This window comes from Oryctolagus cuniculus, chromosome 1, assembly GCF_051225735.1.
Source record: "Oryctolagus cuniculus isolate XC-2025 breed Fujian yellow rabbit chromosome 1, ASM5122573v1, whole genome shotgun sequence".
In the NCBI taxonomy this organism is placed as follows: domain Eukaryota; kingdom Metazoa; phylum Chordata; class Mammalia; order Lagomorpha; family Leporidae; genus Oryctolagus; species Oryctolagus cuniculus.
In genome coordinates, this window is record NC_142867.1 from 156,432,634 (window position 1) to 156,456,411 (window position 23,778).

Genomic DNA, 23,778 nt, shown 5'->3' on the forward strand with positions numbered 1-23,778 from the left:
TAATTTCATTACCTTTTTATTAATATAAAGAGAACAGATTTTATGCATCCATAGGCACATTTCCAAGAACACAATCACCCTCTCTCACTCCCCTGTTCCCACTTAATTCCCCTCTATTCTTCCCCTATCTTTGTAGTTTTTGCAAGGACATACTTTTAATCCATTCTATATAAACAGGCTTGATTTGTGACTGAACATAATATTCAACAAGTAAAAAGTAATTAATTATATGGAACTCAAAAATATACATTTGAAGGAATAATTTTATTTCTAGAAACATATTAAAATGTACAGTAAGACATGATCACAAATAAATGTATGTATTCTTCACACTCATAATAGTGAAGATATGTTTATATCATAAATAACTAACAATAAATAATTGATGATACAAATTATAGAACATCTATAGCTTGTACTACTCTGATGTTAATTATAATCTAAAAACAAGTTAATATTTAATAATATTTTAAAATATTTATGCTTTTAGGCCAACCTTGTGGTATAGCAGGCTAAGCTGTTGCCTAGAAATCCAGCATCCTTTATGGGAACCATTTCTTGCCCAGCTCTGGCCATTGCAGCCATTTGGGGCGTGAACCAGCAGAGGGAATACTCTCTGCCTCTCCCTTTTTAACTCTGCCTTTCAAATAAATAGATAAATATTTTAAAAATATTTATGATTAATTGCTATTTAAGGCATTAAATGAAAGATATATCTAGCTATCAGTATGTCATGATAAATATTGTGGAATGAAAGTTATATGTGTCAGAATTCTTTTGATCACATGTGCTAAAACTCAAAAGGATTTAATCAGAAATAATGTTAATTGCCTTACAGGGATGAAAAGTTCAGGGACGGGTCTACTTCCTTGCAAAAGTTGATCAAGGAGTTAAAACAGTGTGAGAAAGAATTGATTTCTCTCCATATCAGCTCTGTCTTTGCTTTGTGGGTTTTGTTGACTGTTACTTGTTCTGTTTTGTTTCCTAAAGTTCGTAGGATAATACCTGGAAGCTCCAAGTGTCTGTATTCTTATGATTAAATCCAAATTCTTCTCTATTTTTAGCAGGTTGATAAACTAGAAAAAGCCTATACTTTACACTGGACAGTATATGGTTCAAATTGTCACCACTGGTTTTTTTTTATGATTTATTTATTTGAAAGGCAGAGTTAGAGAGAGGCAGAAGCAGAGAGAGAGGTTTTCTATCCACTGGTTCACTCCCCAGCAAACCGCAACAGCCCTATGTCAACCCTAAACCAGGAGCCAGGAGCTTCTTCCAGGTCTCCCACTCGGATGCAGGGCCTGAAGACTTGGTGTTCTTATCAATTTTTTGAGATCCGCTTCTTGCATTTCTTCTATCTCATCATCTTCATAATCTTGAATTGGGGTGTCTATTTCATTTGGGGGCGTCATAGTGTCTTCCTTGTTCTTGTTACCTTGGCTTTTGCGTTTGTTTGGCATATTGGAGATATTCTTTGGTTTTTTCTCATTATAGTGTGACTCTAGATTAAGAGGACTGTCTGCTTTTGATGGATCCTTAGAGGCCGTGATGGGTGTGGCCAGAGAGCTCTGGTTCTACAGGGTTAAGGGTGTGTCAAAGGTGATTCACCCTGATTGTTCTCTTGCTAGCTCTCGCTCCCTCTCTCTTTTTTTTTTTTTTCTTTTGACTCAGTTGGGACGTAATTCCACACAGCTGAGTGGAATTGAGAGTAGCTGATGTATGAAATCTGGCCCCTGTGGGTATTCTTTTGCATACCAGAGTCAGGTTTTTCTGCTTGGCTAATGAGGAGCACCCGTTTTACATATGCAAAATGGCGCACACCGCTTTACTTACATAAAATGGTGCCTGCCCTTTGTCTTGCTTGACTTTGTAAGGTGAGTGGAGAGAGAGGCTAAATGTCCGTGCCAGTTCCCCTTATTTATTCGATTTTTTTCTCTCCTCCAGCCAGCCTGGTGAACTTTCCCCAATGGGGGTTCAGGCCTCGTTCTCTGCAGGCTCTTTCTGCCTTTCCCCGCCAATGTCTCAGGTTACCGAGAGGTTGTTGTCTCACCTCCCCTTCCAGCGCTGATGCTCAGACTCTGCAGCTCCGGCGGGTCCAGTGGCCCCAGCAGCTCCTGTGGCTCAGCTTCCACGCAGTGGGTGACCTTGCTCTCCCCGTGGGTCCTCCGAGTCACAGCCACTAGATCTGGAAGACTTTCCTCTGCAATTTTTCCCTGATCCTTTTCTTGAGGCTACCGTAACTCCACTTTTATTAAACTATCTTTTCCCGGACTATCGGTGTGCGCCCTCACTATTCCGCCATCTTGGCTCTGCCGGGTCTGAAGACTTGGGCCATCTTCTAGTGCTTTCCCAGGCCACAGCAGAGAGCTGAATCATAAGTAGAGCAGCCGAGACTCGAACTGATGCCCATACTTGGGGCGGGCACTGTAGGTGGTGGCTAAAGTTCAGTGCGGGCCCCTGTTTCCACTGTTTACTGCTGTTATAGTCTTGGGGAAGCTTCTAAATTTCTCTGTGTCTCTGGTTCATCGGTTGTATTTGAGGGTCATTTTCTCACCTTACTGGTCACTGTGCGTACTCCATAGGTACTTTATGCAGAAGTGCCTGATACTCTACAGGATCAATAATAGCTCTCTGGAGACTCTATGCTATGAACAGTAAGTCCTCTCTGACACTTTTTACTTTTTCATTTAACTACATAGAAATGAATTGAATCCTTGTTCCTTAGACAATGCAGAAGTGGCTGAGGAGGCATATTTCCCAACTGTGATAAGCTGACAAGGAGGATGAAAGTGCATTCAAAAATAACAATTCAAATGAGTCCTTACTACCTAAGATGTCCCTAAAGACTGTATAGGAAATGAAAGTAAAAGTGACAGAAAGAGCAATGGTGTTAATATGTTTCTGAAACAAAAAGCACATGCATTTTCTAATGTGTGCAGAATGGATATTCTCTTGCTATGTCTAACCCTCTGGTGGCATTCAATAAGTGCTTAATAGTGGCAAGGATAACGTGATTATACCCCTCTCCCCTGCCTTTCCAGGAGCTCTCTGAAGTGAGGGCAGTCTATAATCTCTTAATATATCCAGGTGACTGTGTTAAGTAGCATTACCTGGACTAAGAAAAGACATGCAAGCAGAATCAGGGGCACAGGTAGGTACCATTTGCACTCAGGTGTTTTGTCCCACAATTCTCAATTCAGTGATGCCTCTTGTCACAAAATCACCTAGAGAGCGAGGCACTGGAGAAATAGCAGTAAGCAATTAAAATCCCGTTTGCTGCCCTAGGCTTGTTTTGAGCTCATTGTTCAGCAGATGAGCTAGCTCAGGATTTCACTTTCAGCACTTCATTGGATTGAACTTGGGACCAATAAAAGTGAGAGGCCAGATAATGCAGTAGGAAACAGCTATGTTTTGATAATGTAACTAAAACTAGGAGTGATAGAAAATCATCTATAAAGTGACAATTTCCAGATTATTTTCTAATAGTTTAGATTAAAGAAAGATAGTAAGGGTTAATATTTGTCCATATGCATTATTTGGGCTATTCAATGAGTCCATTCTCAGAACAAGGTGGCATAGAGAAACAGCAGTGGTTTTCCCTGCTCTCTTTCAAACAGTGTCTTCATAAATTTCCCCTAGATGAGTCTTATGGTAATCTCCCATGTTTAATTTGGGACCTGATAGATATGGTAGGTTCCTTCCTTTCACACAATCTGTATGTTGAAAATAACATGAAAATCAAGTCTGATTTAAAAAATTTTTGACTAAGATATATCACACTACAAATTGTTTATAATGATTCCAATTAAATTTTTGGTGAGAAACCCTACATAAGAAGAATATATATATATATATATATATTAACATGCATATATTATATATAATATATATGTATATATTATTGCAAGATGGTCACAGTGATACTCCCTCCTGGTATCCACATGTCAATAGATTCCTCTCTCTAGAAGAATGGCCCTGATGAGGACATTGAATAAATAACAGTGTATAACTTCTGAGGTTAGGTCATAAGAAAACAAAGAGGCTTCTTCTTTGATCTCTCTTAATCACTCACTCAAGGGGGTATCAGACGCCCTGTTGCAAGGATACTCAAGCAGCCCAATTTGGAGGCCCAGATGGCAAGAAACTGTGGCCTCTACAGAACCACTACATGAAGGAAACATTTAGAAGGATATCTTCCAGTCCCAGGTAAGTCTTCAAATCACTGTAGCAACAGCCAATGTTGTGAATGTAATCTTATAAGAAATAGTGAAATAAAACTATCCAACTAAACTTCAGAAATGCTGACCCAAAATAAAAATGAAATAATAAAATGTTTATTATTCTCCACTAACTTCTGGTTTACATAGCAATAGATAACAAACACAATTCCTCATAGGTAATATAGCATTGTTTATTCAGTGGGAATAATTGTAATTACAGTTACCTTGAAAATATTTTCAGAATTCAAATTACAAATCTCTTAGCTTTATTTTTAATATATTCTTTGTTTTTTTTTTACTGCAATAACCTGTTATTGCTGTTTTTCCAGCAATGATTTTGCATCCTGCATTTCTAACAAATGCCATCTATTTTTGTATGTTTGCTGGAATTCCAAATTCCATCCACATGAAACTATCTGCTACAATCAGAGGCAGCACATCATTGAAAACACTAATAATACTTCATTTCTTCACATCTTATATGTCACAAGCTGTAATGTTATTCTTTCTCATTTCAGCAATATCCATATTGAGACCCTGGGCTTCTGCCTTACGTTTTTTTTGTGTGTGATAATTACTAGTATTTTATGTGTCACAGTTATTAGTGTGTTGATTCCATAGAGAATATGGAATGCTTATCTGAAATCATAAATTTGGTATCCATTTGGCTTAGGAATCACTGTTATTTTTTTGTAAAGATTTATTTATTTATTCATCTGTTTTAAAGCAGTGGCATAAGGAATCAGGGAGTCAGAGATCTTTGGTCCACTTGTTCACTTCTCAAATGTCACAAATATCCAGGACTAGGAAAGGACAAAAGCAGGAACCTGGCCTCTACCTGGGTTTCCCATGTGGGTGGCTGGGACCCAAGTACTTGGGTCATCACCCTCTGCCTTCCTAGGCACATTAGCAGAAAGCTGTATTGGAAGCAGAGTAGCCAGGACTTTAATTGGCTCTCTGATATAGGATGCGGGTGTCCCTAGTGGCAGCTTAACCTGCTGTGCCACAATGTCCACTCTATAGGAACAAGTTTTGAGCCCAAAACCTAAGCAATAATATTACCATATTACTCTATCTGTAAACATGAACCTAATATATGAGATTACTGGACATGTCCAAGAAGTATAATTTACTTGGATATATGTATGACTTACACTTTTTGAAGACAACCCAAACAAAAATCAATAATTATGAGAGTGGAGACATAGACTTCCCTTATATGTTTCTCTTAGGGTAACTCACTCTTTGGCAAATTTATAGCAGTTAAATAGATTATCATAAGGAGCAAAGAAGGTCCTCAACAGAAAACTGTACTTTATTACAATATATGGAATGCATCAACTACGCTGTTGAAACACATCAGTGGAAGAATGTGTAACAGCGAGCAAGTATGAATGACAAATATGACACTGTTATTTTGAAGTTCCTTTTATAAAATAGGGATAATACCAAATCTATATGGATTATTAAAAAAAGTAATTGACTAATCTTTTGAAAAATCTCTAACACAGTAGTAAACTCACTCAATAAATGTTAATCTTCTAATTGTATTTCTAAATTGTCAACATGCTTAGGATAATATAGGTTATGCTACAGTAACAAAAAACTCCAAAAATATTTTTTTAAAGATTTATTTATTTATTTGCAAGTCAGAGTTACACAGTTACACACAGAGAGAGGCAGAGAGAGAGAGCTCTTCCATCTGCTGGTTCACTCCCCATTGGCCGCAACATGTGGAGCTGCACACATCCGAAGCCAGGAGCCAGGAGCTAGGAGCCAGGAGCCAAAAGTCTCCTATGGATCTCCCATGTGGGTGCAGGGGCCATATTCCACTGCTTTTCCAGGCAATAGCAGAGAGCCAGATCCGAAGTGGAGCAGCTGGGTCTCGAACTGGCACCCATATGGGATGCCAGCGCTTCAAGCCAGGATGCTAACTCGCTGTGCCACAGCACCGGCCCCCCCCCCAATTTTTTTTTATTTTATTTTATTTTATTTTTGATAGAGTTTGACAATGAGAGAGAGATAGTGAGAAAGGTCTTTCTTTTTCCGTTGGTTCACCCCCTCAATGGCCGCTACAGCCGGAGTGTTGCGGCCGGTGCACTGTGGCCATCTGAAGCCAGGAGCCAGGTGCTTCCTCCTGGTCTCCCATGTGGGTGCAGGGCCCAAGGACCTGGTCCATCCTCCACTGCACTCCCAGCCACAGCAGAGAGCTGGACTGGAAGAGGAGCAACCGGGACAGAATCTGGCGCCCCAACCGGGACTAGAACCTGGGGTGCCGGCGCCGCAGGCAGAGGATTAGCCTAGTGAACCGTGGCACTGACCAACACCAAAAATATTAGTAGCTTGAAAATAATAAACATAGGATGAGTATTTTGGGTATTATGTGTGCTCTGCAACGCAGCAGGTGAGGGCTCAAGTAGTTGAGCCCCCACCCCGCTATGTGGAAGACCCAAAGTGAGTTCTTGATATCTGGCTTTGGCATAGCTCAGGCCCAACCACTGTGGGCATTTGTGGTGTGAACCAGTAGGTGGGACATCTCTGTCTCCTTCATCTTTCAGATAAATAAAATAAACAAATGAATAGGATTTTTAAAAATTAAAAATTAATAGCTTATTTCTGCTTCCCACAGAATTTTCTGTAGGCTTAGAAGACCCTCTAAGTAAGGTGTTACCTGTGTGTTCTTTTAGTATTGTCCATCTCTATCAATAAATGCTTTTCAGATTATTGAGGTAGGGGAAGAAAAGAAAAATCCAACACAAATACTTAAATGATTCTGCTACAAGTAAAACTTGCCTCTTCTAGTTATGTTCCATTAGTCAAAACAAGATCATGCTTAACTTATAAAGATCAGAAAAGGCACACCACCTTCTGGTATAATGATGTCAGAGATTCTAAAATTAATAGCAAGTAGGTTCATCATTATCACATCATAATCATTTCATATATAAACTTAACCACAAGATAAATTGTTCTATAATTGACTCAGCTCAAATGGTTAGGCTCTAACTACTGTAGATCTTCACCTATTTTTTCTGTTCAGAGGAAGGAAGGTTGTTAATTTTGTGTTAATTAAAATTAGCAATTTTCTATAATTGTTGCTGTTTCGTGATAGGAGATTTATCTATAGTATTGTGTAAATGTGTATGTGTGTGTGTGTGTTTATGTACACAGTCATTCCTTTATCTGTAAAGAAAGATATCAAGGCAATGGATGAGCTTCTAAAGTCTCTGCTTGCACTCCCACACTATTAATAGTTATCCTTCTAGAAAAAGAGAACTTTCCAAAATCAGGTCCAGAGACTTTCTTACCAAGTATCCATTTAATTCAGTCGGGAAACAGTTGGACGGATTCCTTGTACACTGGACTGAATCTCTTCACTTTTGCTTTGCTATATCTGAGAGGGCTCCTTCTACTGAGCAGAACCACCTGGAAAGAAATATGACATAGTATGACAAATGAGGATGAAAACATGGTATTCCATAGAGCATAACCTTTCAAATGCGAATTGGCTTCATTATGGCTTCAAACAAGCAAGCAAGCAAAGAACCTATTGATTTTATTCCTGGACAAACTTCATTGTTATTACCTAACTACATATTAGTAAATTGATCTGTGTAGAACAGAGTTTCATGGGCTGTTTAGTACCTCCTTTTAGTTCTCTAAGCAACAATGTTCTATAAGAAACTATGCTAGGAAAATAATATAACATAAACAATTGCCATATCCTTGACTAATGCTGTGCTTTCTTGTTAGCCCTGAAAATGTTTGTTTCATATCTTGGAAAGCCAAGCCATCCCTCACCTTTCCTGTGTTTTGATACTTCAATGATGATTTATAACACTTATAATATTAAGACAAACCTAAAAACACAGATACATGAGGTAATTTCAATGTCTGTATTTTATTTTGAGAACACATACTTTATTTAGACAAATTCCTTATTTAAATAATATACTTGTCTATTATAAACCCTGAATGAAATTGTTTCATTCCTCAAGTAATAAGTATAATAAATAGCAGTATTTATGTAATATATGTCTATGTAATTATATCAAATAATTATCTTATTATAAAAACACTGTGGACAAATTACAGTTATAAAAGAGATCAGTGTAATGTGCATCCATTATGCATGAATTACTAGCTTCTAAATAATATATAGTCATTAGGAGCCAATGTGAAAACTTGACAAATTAAACTCTACTAATAGATATTAATGGCAATGTATTATGTTACTAATGCTAATTTTAAATGTTGTAGCTTTGGAACAGATTTTTTAAAAAGAATATTTTCAACACCCTGATGTAAATCTTCTGTGGGGTTATTTGACAGATGTCCTGTGAGTTCCTTCAAAGCAGGGGCTGAAAGTGTGGTTCTCCAAACAAGAACGTGCGAGCAGAATGGCTTGTGAGCATGTGGGTGGGGAGGCTGGCACTTTCTCAGTTCCACTAACTGGAATTTTAAATTGTGAATTTCCACAGAGCTGCAAAAAGACAGCCATGTGGAAGTTTGTTTTCGTTCTTAAAATCAATCCTATTCTGCCCTTGATGGACTCATATAGGGATGGGCACTGCCAGTGTAGAATCCCCCTGTAATGCGAGAGGTTAGGAGCCATGAGGTTGTGCGAAACAGGTTTCCTTCTCAGAAACTGAAGTAAGTAGCTGCTTCCAGTTTTCTGTTAGAGTGATTGGATTGGCTTTCTAAAATTCAAAAGAATTATTTTGATGTGCATGAGAATTAAACATACAGGGACTTTGCTGATGATTTTGAGTCTAGTCAGCATGGAGTGCACACATCCTCCAGACCGCTTCCTCTAATTTCAGCTGAAATTCTGAAGACGGCAATAAAGTGGCTGTCAGAACATTATGAAACGTGACAAGAAGATGAACTAGCTAGGGATGGCTGGTGGAGAGTGCCATGGTGACCATTTTACATATGTACTGACTTGGGTCCTAGAGAAGCCCACAGTTCAGAACAATGAACATAGCCTCAACAAATAGTAAATAATAAAATTAAAACCTCACTCTGGATTAAAAAAAAAATGTTTTCCTGAAGAATGGAAATGTCTTAACTATATAGTCACTCTGGGGAAAAGAAAAAAAGAGCTTGGGAGTTTGTCTTTTTTTAATAAAGATAAACATGTATTTACCACATAATTCTCATTCTCATCCCCTGAAAATTTACTCTAGAGTACATGTAAACTTACGCTTGCATGCAAACAAACCTGAATTCTACAGAACATTCATAGAAGCTTTATTTGTAATCAGTAATAACTACTAATAACATACAATTAAAATATAAGTGGTTTTATAGTGTCACTTAGTTATTTATTCATTTTTATTTGAGAGGCAGAGAAAAAGCAGAAACACAAGCACATAGAAAGAAGAGAGGGAGGAGGAGCGAGAAAAGAAATTTCCATATTCTAATTCACTCCTCAAATGTCCTCAATGACCAGAGCTGGGATGGGCCAGGTCCAGGACTGGGAACAGAATATAGTTCTCCCCGGTGGGTGGCAGAAACAAACCCAATTGCTTGTGCCATTATCACTGCCTCCTGGAGTCTGCATTTGCAGGAAGCTGGAGTCTGAAGCTGAATTCAAGTATTGAATGCAGGCACTCTGACGTGAAATTGAGGTGACTTAATTGCTAAGGTAAATACTGGTTTCCGCATTTTTAGATGATGTTATATTTGGTGTTTACATTTTCATGGATCATTGCTTACAACTGATGTAAGCAGAGTAGCTCACAGAGAGGAGCTGAGCTCACCATTTCTTCCTGGCACCCCCACCTTTGCCCAACAACTCCCCATCCTCCTGCCCCTGCCATCTGCTCAGCCAAAACTCCCAGCTGCCAGGCTGTTTCCGCTTACAACTAATGCGGGCTCAGAATGACCAACATGGCTGCCGGCTGCATCTCTGCAATGAGTTTTAGCTCATCATAAGATCACTGTAATAAAATTCTCATGGACAACACATTTACTCCCGTCATGTACCTGATGCCAAAGACTTTCCAACATTTCCCATAAATGGCAAGGAAACGGGTGATACTCAAGCCCCTACCTGAATCTACCCTATTTGAATATTCAGTTAAGCCCCATTCCAGACACTGCCTCCTGTGCCTCTTTATCTTTCTCTTTAAAAAAAAAAAAAAAAAAAAAAAAGATTTATTTATTTGAAAGAGTTATGGGGAGAGATTGAGAGGAAGAGAGAGAGAGAGAGAGGGAGAGAGAGAGAGATTTTTAATCTTCTTGTTCACTGCCCAAGTGTTCACAAAAGCCAGGGTTGAGTCAGGCTGATCCTGGAGCCAGGAGCTTCATATAGATCTCCCACGTAGGCGGTAGTGGCACAAGCACTTGGGCCATTACTTGCTGCTTTTCCCAGGCCATTAGCATGGAGCTGGATCAGAAGTGGAGCAATGAGTTCATGACCAGTGCCCATATGGGATGCCAGCATCACAGGCGGTGGCTTTACCTGCTGTTCCACAGTGCTGGCCCCCTGTGCCTTCAGTGCTGTGCCTTGCAAAGCGAAGCACAGGAACCTCTTGGAGTGCAGCTCTCTCTTAAGTATGTCTGCTTTCCTTCCCAGTTGTACACTTGCACTTTGTGTGGAAGCAGATCTTGTCTCTCTGCTGACCTTTTCCTGCATCTATTCCTTAAATTCTTTTCTTGCGTTGGAGACATGAATCTGGCCAGACACCTGACAACAAAAACCATTAAAAATCCATGAAAACTCAGGCTGTCTTTTGTTTATACTTGTATATTAATGGCATTATGGGAATTCAGTGCTAAAGCCTATTTAACAAAACCAAAGAAAGGGAAATATTGAAATTAAGGTGTTAGGATTTAACTAGAGTTGTAATCCAACTTTTATATTTAGCCACAAATATCAGTATCTCTTTGTTTCTATTTTGGGATTATGATATGAAATAAGTAATACTATAAAATGTTCCTTTTCCATAGAGCTCAAGTATGTTTAAAATACTTATTGTCAGTAGTAACTTGTCTAACCAAGTTCTACTAAGTGTAGATTTATCAAAGGTCTTGCAAAAACATAGCTAAAGGAAACTGTTCTTATGAACATTGCCACTTATAAAACAGCCTCTGTCAAACACTCTGTCAAAGTATCAGCTCCCTACTCATAAAGGAATCTTCTCCCTTTTGTTATCATGATGTTGCTAATTTTGAACTTACAGGCTTTTTGATTAATATATCCAAGAGATGAAGCCAGGTCCTGGCAGACACATGCATGAGCTACATAACACTGATTCAGTCAATTATGGGCCACATATATGATGTCTGTCCCATAGATTATATCACCTTGTGATATTATAGACATTTTAGTTTGTGTGAGTAGACTTTATGACGTTCACACAGTGACAAGATTCCATAATGATTTATTTTTCAGAACATGGCCCTGAAATTAAGACACTTTATGTAAGCAAGTGTCCAGTCAGTATGTGTTACTCTATTTTTGAAGAAAAGTTCTTTTTTTCCATCTAAAAGTTAAAAATGCACTTTTGAAGCCATAATCCTTTCTCCTAACTATAGCGATGTATTATGAGATTAGATTGTGAGCTCCAAAGTTGTTGTTTTGTCATTTGGAAAGTTATTTTTTTTAAAAAATGGGGTTTTTTTGGTCTTGAAAATACTGGATAGTCATATTGGGTTATTCTGAAGTATAAGCGAAAAAAATTTACAAAAGATCATCTTGGTGAAACAAATAAAAATATATGATTTTCCAGTGTGTTTTCTTATTTTAAGATTTATTTATTTGAAAGGAAGAGTGACACACGGGGGTGGGGGGAATCTTCTGTTTCACTCTGTTTCTTGGAAATCTCTTTTTCACTCCCCAAATAACTGCAACAGCTGGGGCTGTGGCAGGAGCCTGGAACTAAATCCAAGTCTCTCATGTGGGTGGAAGATGTCCAAACACTGCTTCTTTCCTAGGCACAGTGTCAGGGCGTTGGAGTGTAAGTAGAGCAACTGGGACTTGAACTGTCACTCCTCTATGGAATGCAGGCATCAGCAGCAGCAGCTCAACCCACTGTGCCACAATACCAGTCCCATTTTTCAGTATATTTCTAGTGACTAGATACTGAATGAGTCTAATGTTTAATTTAAAGTAGGATGATAATATTCATGATACAAAAAATATACAAATGTTAAACCCCTCCTCCCATATTTAAAATAATTATCTTATTTGGGAGACAGAAAGAGACAGAGTATGCTTCCATCCCCTTGTTCACTCCGAAAATGCTTACAATAGCTGAGGGAAGCTGAGAGCTGGAAACACAGTCTGGCTCTCCCACCTGGGTGTCAGACACCCATATACTTGAGACATCACTGCCACGTTACCAAACAGTTGGAACTGGGAGAAGAGCAGGTACACAATGCCAGGCGCTGCAGTGTCCTAAGCATTAGGCCCTCATGTATCTTAAAATAAGGAAAGATGCTTAAATCTTTAACTTGGTACATTTCAATGATACCACATATTGTATCATATTTTATGATAATTTTATAACAAAATAATTATATTTCATCTAAAAGAATAGGAATAATCCTTTAAAAGAAATATAAAATATTGACTTTTTAATTAAAAGTTCAGTTTGTTTTTTCTTTCTTCTTTCTTGGTAATCCATTTCTCACATTTGAATGGACTGATCTGTAACAGCAGAAAAGGATTTTAACTGACATATGTTTCTCATCTAGCAAGGCCATTTGCCCTTATGCCAAGATGTCTAAGCCTTCGCAAAACAGAAGAGGATCAGTGGCTCCACTATGTCTATATTTTGGTTTTGTTTTTTTTATCTTTGCTAATTGATTTATTTCGTTGATTTAAGGATTGCTTCTGTAAGGGTGAGAGACAAACACTATAATTTTTTTTTTTTTTTTTTGACAGGCAGAGTGGACAGTGTGAGAGAGAGACAGAGAGGAAGGTCTTCCTTTGCCGTTGGTTCACCCTCCAATGGCCACTGCGGCCAGCACGCTGCAGCCTGTGCACTGCGCTGATCCGATGGCAGGAGCCAGGTACTTCTCCTGGTCTCCCATGCAGGTGCAGGGCCCAAGCACTGGGGCCATCCTCCACTGCACTCCCTGGCCACAGCAGAGAGCTGGCCTGGAAGAGGGGCAACCGGGACAGAATCCGGCGCCCCGACCGGGACTAGAACCTGGTGTGCCGGTGCCGCTAGGCGGAGAATTAGCCTAGCAAACACTATAATTTATTCTCCAAGTTTCACTTCCATCTTTGCACCTTCATATTGGACATTTTTAATGGAGTTCTCACTCTGTCTCAAATTCAGGCTTTATTAAATTTTTTTCATCAAACCAGCACAAACATCCTTCTCATAATTTCTGTTAATAATATTTGTTAGCTACTAGTTACCTAAGATTAAAAACTTGGAACAATTTTTAATTTTTTTCCATATCTAGTCACTCAGAAGTGGTATTGATCTTTCCAACACTGCCTTTCAAATTTATTATTTTAAACTTCATAGCCATAATTTTGACTATGATTTCTTTCTTTAAACATTTTTATTTAAGGTAAACAAATTCCATGTAATTCATATACACTTATTTAGGAACATAATATTTCCCACGAAATCCTCCCTCCATCCCACACTCCAACCGTTCCTTCTCCCTATGATTTCTTTCATCTCATGTCTGAAACACATGCCATACTGTCATTTCTGAAACTCTGATTTATCCTGCTCCTACTGTGATACTAAAATCTTCAGTTTTGCATTCCAGTTCCTGCTCAGAAGGTTTTGAAGTACTCTTGTACACCATGATGTAGTAAAAGCATCTGATTCAAGTCAGGTAGTACTTCTTAATATTTACCCATGTGCTATATAAGAAGTTAATCATATCCATGCATATTAACATATTTTATTTTCATTAGGAAGGCATTCTGTTTTACATATTATAGAAATTGTCATCAAGGCCTAGAAAAATTGGATGTTTGAAGGCAACATTATTGGTTATTGATATCTCTGTGTACTGAAGTTTGATTTCTAGCTCCACATTTAACTCTCTTTCCATTATAGGATTCAGTTTCTTAGCTAACCATGGAATATGCATTCACAATTCAGCAACTTGTATATTCAACTTATTTAAAACTCCAGCGATCATTGAGTCTCCTAGCATCTTGATTTTGGACTCCATATCTTCCATAATGATGAGAAAATAAATGTATCTCCTTAGTAAATATCTCAGCTAGGCATTTTGTATTAGCAGTAAAAACTAAGGAAACAACTAAAGGAGGAAAGAATTAGGAGAAAAAAGGGACACTGCACGCTTTTAGTGAGTATTTTTCTAACAGAATCTTTGTACAGCCCTACCATGAACTTCATTGGAAGGGGCACGTGTTTCTAAATTAACTGTTGTATTTCTTGGATATATTACATTTTTATTTAATATTAACTTTATTTAATATACGCTATATGAAAACATAAAACAATATGTTTACAGACCAAGGAAACTTTTCCTAAATATAAGCATTTTCTAAAACTCAAGATAATTAATAAACATATTCCCTCAAAATCTTAAATTTTTGTATATGATTCTTTAAAAACAGCTCTATTTTTGAGTGAATTCATTAAACTTTATTCTCTGCTTCCCAGGGAGATACTCTGGGGTTGTGAAGTTACAATAATGACAACAGCAGTTCTTGACATTTTCAAGATTAGGTTTTTCTGTGGATGCTTTGGAGTTGTGTGTTGATACTCTCATGGATCAATTCATGAACTGATGCAAAGCCCAGATAAGCAGTTCAGGCAACTTGTTTATCAGATGCTTATAGAGCCAAGTGGCTTTGGCTTGTCTGAGTTAGCAGAGTAAAAGCAGGCGCAAAGTGGGCGGCAGTGTAGCATTTGGGTCACATTTTCATATGAATTTCAGAAACCTAAAATCATAGTAATATTAATCAAGAAGACATATACCTTTATCTCATGAAGAACTATCTGCTTCTTCTATATCACCACCCTTTCATTCTCAGCAAAACCCTTGGCATAAGCTTCATCTATGGTGACTGTATTCTAACCATCAGGAAGAAAGATGAAATCAAGAAAGGAGAGCCATCCTCTCACACCATATTTAAAAATTTTTTTATTTATTCAAAAGGGAGAGAGAGAGAGAGAGAGAGAGAGGAATATTCTGTTTGCTGGGTTACTCCACAAACGTTCACAGTGGCAGGAGGCAAGCCAGGAACCAGGAACAACTTCTATGTCTCCCAAAAGGGTTGCAGGGGCCCCGGTGCTTTCCCAGGTGCACTGATAGGGATTAGAAGCAAACGAGCCTGGACTTGAACCAGTGCTGCAATATGGGAGGCTGGCTCGAAAGTGAAGCATTAACCCACAGCACCACAATACCACACACACGTGCCTTCCCCAATCTGTATTAACATTTTCCATAACACAAGTAGAACATTTTAACTTTTATCCCACTAGCAACATAATATGGCAGTCATAACTTTAAAGAACTCTAGGAAATATTGTCTACTCTGAGTATCCTTTTTTTCTAGCTAAATTAATCTTAAGGAAGTATGTTTCATAAATGCTCATGGTCATCAGATAAATGAGTTTTTCTTGGTATGTGAATCAGAAACCTACACACTGACCAAAGAACATTTCAGCAATTAGCATTTAAAACTGGAGGAGAGTCAAGACCATAAATGCAACTGGTTTATCTCTGCAAATTCTTCTCTTGTGCCATCCTTCTCTTTCAAAATCTTAGTGAATTCTAGGAGTCTGAGCTAGTTGGAGAGAATGATGTCCTGGTTTTACTTATGATGACATTTTACTCTCCCAAATGGTCAAGACGACTATTTGCAGAAAGATAGCTCTAAATAGTAATTGATTAGAGATAAATTTATTAAAAAAATAAGGCTTCTAGCCCTGTAAGTAAGGCATAATGTATACATTAGAGATCTCTTTTATATAGTTTACATGATTTTGAGTCAGAAAAAACTTTCATCCTTGTCTTTCAAGATGAGTAACAATTAAAGGTACACACAAAATTTTGGATTTTAAATCAATATGTTATTTACATAAATCTCACTTCAAAATTAGTTTTAAATATGTCTTTGTGTATTGAGACTTTCCATTTTCAAACAAATGTAACCAATCCCAAATAAGTGACAAAGTATATATCAAGACTCTATTCTATATATACTTACCTTTTTTTTTGACAGGCAGAGTTGACAGTGAGAGAGAGAGACAGAGAGAAAGGTCTTCCTTTGCCGTTGGTTCACCCTCCAATGGCCACTGCGGCCAGCACACTATGGCTGGCGCACCGCGCTGATCCGAAGCCAGGAGCCAGGTACTTCTCCTGGTCTCCCATGCGGGTGCAGGGCCCAAGCACTGGGGCCATCTCCACTGCACTCCCTGGCTACAGCAGAGAGCTGGACTGGAAGAGGAGCAACTGGGACAGAATCCAGTGCCCCAACAGGGACTAGAACCCGGTGTGCCGGCGCCGCAAGGCAGAGGATTAGCCTATTGAGCTGCGGCGCCTGCCTATACTTACATTTTATTTCACACATTCTCTAGGTGGACAGAGGAAGTGCTTTCTGTCATCAAATATGTATTTAAGTAATATTGAGTATATTGGGGCCAGCACTGTGACATAGTGGGTGGGACTGCCACCAGTCGGTAGTGCTGGCATCCCACATGGGTGCCAGCTAGAGGCCTGGCTGTTCCACTTCTGACTGTCTGCTGTGGCCTAGAAAAGCTGTAGAAGGTGGCCTGGGTTCTTGGGCCCCTGCACCTGCGTGGGAGACCTGGAGGAAGCTCTTGGCTCCTGGCTTTGGATCGGCCAAATTCCAGCCATTGCAGCCATTTGGGGGAGTGAACCAGAAGATGGAAGAGAGACTCTCTCTCTCTCTCTCTCTCTCTCTCTCTCTCTCTCTCTGCCTTTGCCTCTCTGTAGCTCTGCCTTTCAAATAAATAAATAAATCTTTAAAAAATAATGTTAAGTATAGTAAAATAGTAATTGACTACATTGCCAATCACAGAACCCTTTCATGAACATTAGTGAGAATATTTGCCTCTTTCAGTGGAATAATCATCTAAACACTATATATTGAGCACATAGTACATGCTATATGAATGTACTATTTTGAGTTTTAGACATATCAATTGAAATAAACAATATTATTTACCTTGATAAAACTTAACAGTTGTGTATAAAGGACAATCAAGGGCAGCTATTAATATAATGTAGTACATTATACTAATATACTAAATGCTAAATGCTAAGCTAGTGAGGAAGATAATAGATGATATTTGTAGGAGATATTTGTAGGAGAAAGAAATGATTGCTTTAATCTTGGGGTGGTGAGGCTTCAGATAGTTTGTCTTGATATAGTCACTGAAGGTGTATAGAATTGAAATAATTTTTAAAGTATGTGATATTTGAAGGCAGAAAACAAACTTATTTTTATCATTCTCTAGACCCAATACTTAAAATCATGTTTATTTTTTCAAGGTGATTTACTTTCTCAATCTTTTGTAAATGTAGTCATATGCTGTGTAATCACATTTTGGCCAATGATGAGCTCATAAATGATGGTGGTCTCATAAGGTTATGTTAGAACTGAAAAATTCATATCATCTAGTGATTTTGCAGCCATAACAGCATAACATAAGGCCAATATGCACTTTTTGTGGTGATACTGGCATGAACATACACTATTCAGTGGCAGTCCCATAAAATAAAATACCCAAAATTATGTACAGTACATAATACTTGATAATGAAGGTAAGCAACTGTGCTACTGGTTAATGTGTTTATTATGCTACACTTTTTAACAAATTATTGTCTTAGAGTGTACTCTTTCCACATAAAAAAGGATGTGTACTCCAAGACAACAGGCCATGTTATAGTGCAGCAAGAAGCCTCATATATGTCAAGTTTATCATGATTGCTCTGAGAGGTTACAGGTAATGATTGATCCATTCTAGTTAGTTTTGTGTAAGTACATTCTAAGATGTTTTCACAACATCTTAATTGCCTAAAACTTTCTGCTTAGAACATATTCCCTTGCCAAGCTGGCCATTGCTGTATGCATTCCTATGATGTGTGCGTTATAGAATGATGCTCCAATTGAACATGTTACTTCCAAACTGGCTGTTGCTGCAGTGAGGGCCCAGGTTATGACACCTCAAAGTACAGCACTCTTTGAGAGCTGTATATTACACTCAGAGGCATTTATTTCTCTAAAGTAGACAAGCTTTTCCTTTATAGCACAATATCAACCAAGCCCTCATAATGGAGAATTTTATTGAGTTATGCTATTTTTTAATAGAAAACAGGATATGATAAACAATAAGTTATTAACTGGTTATGAGACCATTGACCCAGTCTTGGATCCAGCAGATTCCTATTGTTTTGATCTTGATCACGCTGTGCACTGAGAAGATGGAGACCTATTTACTACTATGTACAGTCTACAACCAGTTCCTTAGTTTTTATCATGGCCCTACATGTGTGCTTTTCTTTTTGGATTATTTTTATATATGCCAATCAGAAGTCAAACAAAATGAATAGCTTTACAAAGAGAAATACACTATCTCCATTCTGTGCAATTTCTGTCATCTCATTTCTAGTTTCTACTCAAATCTCTGATTCCATGATGAATCCACAAGCTACCCCTTCTCTGTGCTGCTTCCCATGTCACATTAAGACTACAATGGCTACTAAATATACATCTCATATATATATATATATACAATTAGTACATTGATCAATCTTGGCTTCATGACTAGTGCTACAATGAGCATGGGAGTGCAGATATTTCAGGACACTCATCTCATTAACTTCACATATATATCCAGAAGAAGAATTTCTAGATCATAAAGTAATTCTATTTTTAATTTTCTGAAAAACTTCCACATTTTTTACATACTAAATGTATCAGTTTACGTATCACCAGCAGTGTACACTCGTTCTTTTTTCTACATCCTCACCAACATTTCTTTTGACTTTTTGGTGATGATCATGCTAATTGATGTAAGGTGGTACTAAATCACTAGATAGTTTATATTTGCTTTTCCTTGAAGATTGGTGTTAGAGTTCTCTGTTATTCTTTGTGATTGTTTTCCTTCATGTATTTTCTATCTGCATTTTATTAAAACTCCCTGAGCATTGTTAAGATGATTATTTTGAATTCTTTATCAACCATTCATAGGTCTCCATTTCCTTTGGGTCAGTTATTAGTACTTTATGTTTTGCCGTTATTTGTGTCACATTTCCCATGATTATTCAGGAACTTCATGACTCTGTGTTGGCATTTGAAGAAGTAGGCACAACTTGCAATCTGTATTGGCTGGTTTTCTTTCTTTTCTTTCTTTCCTTCTTTAATTAATTAATTAATTAATTAATTTTTTTGCAGAAAACTCTATCATTTAATCTGTCCAGATATTCTGGATGGGTTGGGTGGTGGGATCAAAAGCAGATTTGTTGTTGGAGTCTTCAGGCATGGCAGTCTTCTATCTGGGTGACCATGAGTGCAGCCTGGTCCTTAGGCCAGCAGGAGTTAGTACATGTGTTTGACTGGGAAGGTCTAAACCCTGGTTTATGGGGATCATACTGCACTTGGATCTTTAGTAGACAGCTTGGTAGATATGACCAAGAGGTCAGACCTGGTGCTGAGGTTTGCAGCAAAGTCAGGTGCTCACTTCATTCTCCTTTTCCCACATGGAGAGAATCTCCCTGCACTGCATCGCATGAGCTTGGAGGAAAAGTAAAACTGTTCTTTCTAAGCCTCTTCATTGTAACATTTATGATTTCTGTGCTCCACTCAGATGCTTTAAGTAATTAACTAATGATATTTCTTAGCTCCTATGAAACTATTTTCTCATCTGGATTTTCAAAAATGATATTTCTGGGGTTGTTATTGTGGCTCAGCAAGTTATGAACACACTGTCAACATCCTATATTGGAGTTCCAGTTCTTGCTCTGGCTGCTCCACTTTCAACCCAACTCTCTGCTTGTGCACCTTGGAAAGCAGTGGAAAATTATCCAAGGTCCAGGCTCCTGGTTTCATCCTGGCCAGTCCTGGCTGCTGCAGCCATTTGGAGAGTGAACATGCAGATATATTCAAGCATAATCAAGCATAGAGAAATAAAGGAACACAGAATATACAAGCTTACTCAGAAAATAGAGATTGAGAGATTAAGAAGTGGAAAGTAGTCTGGCATGGCAAAATAAAGAAGTATAGGCAACAACAGAAAATAAGTACTGAACTGAAACACAATAATCACTACATATGTGCAAGTTCTGCACCAATAAATTGCCTAACTGCAGATTAAAAATATTCAAAAATTCTTATTTTTACTACTACTTGTAGATTTCTTTTTCTTGTCCTTGTCCCCTATCAAAGCATTTATATAAGGGACATGCATATCTGTGGATTTTGGTTTCCAAGGGTTTTGAAACGATTCCCTTCTGATACTCAGGTTTGATTGACTTCAAATTTTCCATTATTTTCCAGAATTAAAGAAATACTTGAATTCTAACTTCAAAAGTGCACATTTCTAACAATATCAGAGTTCAGGGACATACAAATACATATATGGACAAGTGATTTTGGTAAATGTGTCAAGATCCATGGACAAAGGACAGTCTTAAACAACTGCAACTGTAGCCCTGGAAAAAGTGAACCCCACATATTGCCTTGCCCTTAATAAAAAATTAATTTGCAATGGGTAAAAGCATAATTACAAAAGCAAATCCACAACAATTCTAAAAAAAATTAACACGCTGAGAAAAAATAATGGTTTTTAGCTTATACCTCCACATCATATAATTGTAGGCTTACACTTTTAGTTTTGTATTTTATGTTTTATTTCAGGGAGAGATCCTACTTGCAGGTTCAAAACTCACATACTCACAATAGGGAGGACTGGACTAAGCCAAACCCAAGAACCAGGAACTCAACCCAGCTATCCCATGTGATGGCAGGGACCCAAGTACTTGAGTCACCATCTGTTACTTCACATTGTATTAATAGGGATTCAGTATCAGGAGCAGACTCAGGGTGCAAACCCAGACATTCTGACATGGGATACAGGAATGGTAACTGATGTTTTAATCAGTAGGCCAAATACCCCAATTTTTTTTACATTACACATACAATGCTTTTGTAATTAATATCAAATTAGTTTAAGTTTGTTTCAGAATTTCATTCCCCTGAAAGGAAAATGTAGTGTAAGAGAATTTGTTGGCACCAGGATTGTGGCATAGTGACTAAAGCGGATGCCTGAAACACTGAGATCCCATACAGGAGCTGACTTGTGTCCTTGCTACTCCCCTTCTAATCCAGCTCCCTGCTAATGGCCCAGAAAAGCAGCAGAAAATGGCCCAAGTACTCTGGCACCTGCCACCTGTGTAGGAGACCTGAGTGAAATGCCTGGGTCCCGGCTCCAGCTTGGCCCAGTGCTGGCTCTTGTAGCCATCTGAGGAGTGAACCAGAGGATGGAAGATCTCTCCTGTGTGTTTCTCCCTCTGTTTGTTTCTCTAACATGACTTTCAAAATAAACAAACAAACAAACAAATAATATTTTTAAAAAAGAGAGACCATAAAGAATTACAATTTATCCTAGGGGCTCAACTTTGGCTTAGTAGGCTAAGCCTCCACCTGTGGCACCAGCATCCAGTGCTGGCGCTGGTTTGTGTCCAGGCCTCTCCTCTTCTGATCCAGCTCTCTGTCTATGGCCTGGGAAAGCAGCGGAAGATAGCCCAGGTGCTTGGACCCCTGCAACCACGTGGGAGATCTGAAAATATCTCCTGGCTCTGGCTTCAGATCGGCACAGCTCCAGCTGTTTTGTCCATTTAGGGAGTAAACCAGCGGGTGGAAGACCTCCTTGTCTCTCCCTGTCTATCTGTAACTCTGCTTCTCAAATAAATAAATAAATAAATTTTAAAAACATTATCCTGGAGTTGTTCGGAGGTTGGCAGCGCGGGGCTGATGGCCCGCAGGCAGAGCGATCATGTCGCACAGATTTACTATTCGGACAAGTACGACGACGAGGAGTTCGAGTACCGGCATGTTATGGTGCCCAAGGACATAGCCAAACTGGTCCCTAAAACCCATTTGATGTCTGAATCTGAATGGAGGAACCTTGGCGTTCAGCAGAGTCAGGGATGGGTCCATTATATGATCCACGAACCAGAACCCCACATCCTGCTGTTCCGGCGGCCACTACCGAAGAAACCAAAGAAATGAAGCTGGCGAGCCACTTCCAGCCTCGAGCTCCACACAGCTGTTCTTCCTTTCTGACATCTTTCTAATAACATTATGTTGCCTCCCTTCCTTCTTCTCACTCTGGTATTTCAAGGATGTTCAATACACTGTTCACATATGCTGGTACCTGCTGCTTTGCTTCGTGAGTAAAGCCAACACCACCACAGCCCAGCCAGCGAGAGTGCTCTGCAGGCCACGGCCTCCCCTGAATGTGACCCCAGAAGCCACGATGTGTTCTGTAGCCCGCAGAGCATCTGAGAGTAAGACCAGGGTTATCACAGGGGTCATGTGACCTTGCTGTTCAGTTTTTTTCCCGCCGAGTATTGTATGGATGGTGACTTCTGATTTTATGTTTCAATGTATTGGAAACTCTCCATTTTATTCAAGAAATCTATTCCATGTTTAAAGCCTTGCTTAAAGAGGAAGTTTTTATCAAAAAAATTATCCTAATTTTTTAACATTGATTAAAAAGTAGATAAACGGCAATATGATAAGTATTCAATGAAAGAATAAGCAGGGGTTATAGAAAGAAAATTTGAAGCAATCATACACAAGGAAAATTGCATATTTCACTAACAAAAACATGTAAGGCAGTAGAGTAAGAAAAACATCTAAAGCCTTCATCTTTCCTACAGGTGAATCAGGATATAACTATATATTTAATTTTTGATAATCATAAATCTATATGTAAAATAATAGGTAAACTAACATGCATGCATAGAAATTAAAGAAAACTAACAACATTGAATTGCTAAGATAACCAAAGATGAGACAAATTAATCAACAAGAAAGCATTTAAACATTAAAAACATAGAAAAATATAATAGAGGTTGTCAATTATGATAATAAATATAATTGTTTTATGTTTATCTTCTAGAACAGAAACTCTTGCCAATTGTCTTATAAAATGAAGTCTAATTACATGCTGATTGAAATATATATCTAAAACAAAATGATATTGAAATGTTAAAAAACAAAAGATAAGAAATTAGAAGGTAGGAAAAACTATACTGGCCAAAGGTGAAATATAGAAAGCTATTATCAATAGTAACTGTTCAATAAAACAGCCCTGAATAATACAGAGTATCATCATATATTACTAAAACCTATCATTCACAATAAGCATATGGTAGTATTTTCTATGAAATATATGTAGAGATCCACTTTTTAATCTTATTTTGTATAGTGGTAGTACAATAATGTGCAATATAACAAATTTTGTCTCTCTTGAAATTATATTCTAATAAGGAAGGCTTGAGAATATTTGCAAACATATATTTTGTTTTATTTTTGATGATATCTATCAATCAGCAAACTAAAACA

At 38.1% G+C, this 23,778-nt stretch overlaps 1 pseudogene; it reads left to right on the forward strand.

Moving 5' to 3' along the window:
• LOC138846183 (cyclin-dependent kinases regulatory subunit 1 pseudogene) overlaps positions 1 to 22,695 on the forward strand; it is a 129,956-nt pseudogene extending 107,261 nt beyond the window's left edge.
• Positions 22,696 to 23,778: the final 1,083 nt, after the last annotated feature.